This window comes from Petaurus breviceps, unplaced genomic scaffold, assembly GCF_028583685.1.
Source record: "Petaurus breviceps papuanus isolate PSGF00001 unplaced genomic scaffold, PetGlider_PUasm1.0 224, whole genome shotgun sequence".
Classification (NCBI taxonomy): Eukaryota; Metazoa; Chordata; class Mammalia; order Diprotodontia; family Petauridae; genus Petaurus; species Petaurus breviceps.
The window spans coordinates 11,236,691-11,240,323 of record NW_027185887.1 but is presented as its reverse complement, the minus strand read 5'-3'; positions in this window follow the sequence as shown (position 1 = coordinate 11,240,323).

Below are 3,633 nucleotides of genomic sequence, written 5' to 3'. Positions count from 1 at the left end.
TGGGCAGTAACTGATTAGTTTCACATATACCCCATGTAGCAGTAAAGCCAGTTAATAGTCAAGAATTCTGTGTTGATCACTTAGCAACACTGTAGAATGGAATAAACCAACAAGGTGAAAAGGAAGGGAATAAACATTTATATAGCACTTACTATGTTCTAGGCACTGTGCTAAGATTTTATGGATATTATCGCACTTGATCCTGATGACAACCCCGTGAGTTAGGTGCTATTGTTACCCCCAATTTTACAATTCAGGAAACTGAGGCAAACAGAGGTTAAGAGACTTGCCCACGGTCACATACCTAGCAAATGTCTGAGTGTGGATTTGGACTCAGGTCTTCTTGTCCTGAGCCCCAGAGCTCTATTCACTGTTTCCTAGCTGCCTCTGAAAGAACATAAAAAAGAGGGAAAATAATGGTATGAAAACAACTCAACCAACATTTAAGGTCCTCTTCGATATAGCTCAGAACCATCACTTACTCCAATTTCTTTTTGGAGGGCAATTAGGGTTAAGTGACTTGCCCAAGGTCACATGGCTAGTAAGTGTTAAGTGTCTGAGGCTGAATTTGAACTCAGGTCCTCCTGACTCCAGGGCCAGTGCTCTATTCATTGTGCCACCTAGCTTCCCTACTCACTCCAATTTCTTACTAAACACTTCCTTATTAAAAAAAATTCCAGTCAAATTAGTCTAATTGTTTCTGAGACAGTTCCTGAGTCTGTGTGGTATCTAGAAAAGAGTTAGACTTGAGGTTAAGTTCAGTGCTGGAGATTTAGGTTCAGATCTTACCTCTGAAATTTATTAATAGTATGATCAAGGGGCAAGTCTTTTTGATCCTCATCTACCTCATATATCAAAAGGTGATTTTAGGACCCAGGGTTATTGTGGAACAAAAGGGACTATATTATGTAGGTAATGCAGTGGATAGTCAGGTAGACCTATCTGAGTTTCAATCTGACTCCAGACACTTATTAGCTGTGTAATCCTTGGCAATCCACTTAATCTCTGCCTGCCTCAGTTTCTTCATCTGTAAAATGGAGATAATAATAGCACCTACCCTGAAGGGTGGTTGTGAAGATTAAATAAGATAGCATATGTAAAGTACTTTAAAAACTGTAAAACCAGTGTCAATGCTAGCTGTTGTCATTGTTACTAAAAAACAATATGAAATCAGATATTATTTTTAAAGCACTATATTAATGCTAAAAGGTCTAGCAGTGGTATCATTGGACAACTGGACATTTCCAACAGGATGGATGTGTAAGAGGAATCTTAAAATCAACATATTAAAACTGAACTCATTACTTTTGTCCCCAAACCTTCTCCTCTTCCAAATCTTTCCCATTTTTTTCTCTCCCTCTCTTCTTCCCTCCTTTTCTCCCTTCCTCTCTGTTTTTAAGGCAACTGAGATTAAATGACTTGCCCAGGGTCACACAGCTAGTAAGTGTCTCAGTCTGGATTTGAACTCAGGTCCTCTTTCCCTCCCACTCCTCCTCTACCCACTGAGAAAGTAAGAAAATGATATCAATTATACATGTGAAATCATGCAAAACATATTTCCACATTACCTAAATTGCAAAAAAAAAAGAAAAAGAAAAAAGTTAAAAAATTACACTTTGATTTGCACTCAGAGTTCATTCATTAGTTCTCTTTCTGGAGGTAGATAGCATTTTTTCATTATGAGTCCTCTGGGATTATCTTAGATCATTGTATTAAATAGAGTAGCCAAGTCTTTCACAATCAATCATCTTTACAACATTGCTTTTACTGTGCACAATGATCTTCCAATTCTTCTCACTTCACTTTATGTCATTTCATATAGGTCTTGCCTTGTCTTTTCTGAAACCACCCAGCATTTCTTAAAGCACAAGAGTATTCCATCACAATCATATGCCACAACTTTTTCAGCCATTCCCTAATTGATGGGCATCCCCTCAATTTACAATTCTTTTGCCTCTGCAAAAAGAGCTGCTATAAATATTTTTGTACATATATGTACTTTTCCTTTTCCTTTGATCTCTTTGGAGTAGGACCTGGTAGTGGTATTGTTGAATTGAAGGGAACGCACAATTTTATAGCCCTTTGGATCTAGTTCAGAATTGTTCTCCATGTTTAGACTGGTTCATGACTCTACCGATAGTGTGTTAGTATACCTATTCTCCCTCATTCCCTCTAGCATTTGTTATTTCTGATAGGTATGATCAAGGTTGTTTTAATTTGCTTTTCTAAATAGTGATTTAGAGCATTTTTTCCATATAACTATAGATATAGTTATATAGATATAGTTCAAATCCTTTGACTCCTTATCAACTTGGGGAATGACTCTTATTTTTATAAATTTGACTTAGTTTCCTATATATTTGAAAGTGAGACCAGGAAAAAATCTTGCTGTAAAAATATTGGTTCATTATCTATGGTACATAGAAACTACAACATGTAGCTTCTCTGATTAGCTCTTTTAATTAGGTCTCTTTTTGCTTTTGCTTTGTCTGAGATCATGATTGCTACCCCTGCCTTGTTTACTTTAGCTAAAGCATAATGGATTCTGCTTCAGGCTTCTTTTTAAAAATGTGTGTGTGTACTTGTGTTCCCACTGTGTCTCATCAAACTACATATTGCTGGATTCTGTCTTTGCATGCACTCTGCTACCTGCTTCCATTTTATGAGTGACGTTATCTCATTCACACTCAGAGTTATGCTTTTCAGGTATTTCCTTTCCCTCCTATTTTCTTCTGTTTATCCTTCTCTCTTTTTATCCCATCCCTCCTCAAAAGTTTTTCTTCTTTTTGTCTTAATATACCCTCCCTTTTATCATACCTCCTCATATCTTTTATCCTCTTCCCCTCCTATTTCCCTAGTGGGTAAGATAGATTTCTATACCCAACTGAATGTCTGTGTATGTTTTTCCCTCTTTGTACCAATTCTGATGAGAATCTCCCCATCCCCCACCATTTCCCCCTGCTTTCTTTGACTGCCTCTTTTATGTGTGAAAATTTCCCCCATTTTACCTCTCTCCTTCTTCTTTTCCCAGTGCATTTCTCTTTTAAAAAATTCTTTACTTACTTTTAGTTGACAACATTCAGTTCCACAAGTTTTTGAATTCCAAATTTTCTCTTCCTTCCTCTCCTCTTCCCTCCTGCCCCCCCCCATGGTGGTTTGTAATCCAATATAGGTCCTACATATACCTTCATATTAAACATTAGTCAGATTGTAAAGAAGAATTATAACCAATGGAATAAACAACGAGAAAGAAGGAACAAAACAAAACAAAATGAAAAAGAGAGAGCAAGTAGTTTGCTTCAATCTGCATTCAGGTTCCATAATTCTTTCTCTGGATGTGGATAGCCTTTTCCATCATGAGTCCTTTGGAGTTGTCTTATAACCTTGTATTACTGAGAAGAGCCCACTCTATCAAAGTTAGTCATCACAGATATGATGTGTCTGTAATTGTGTACAATTGTGTACAATTGGTTCTGCCCCCCTCATTCAGCATCAGTTTATATAAGACTCTCCAGGTTATTATGAAGTCCATCTGCTTCTCATTTCTTATAGCACAACAGTATTCCATTACATTCATATACCACAACTTGTTTAGTCATTCCCCAATTGATGGGCATCCCCTTGATTTCCAAT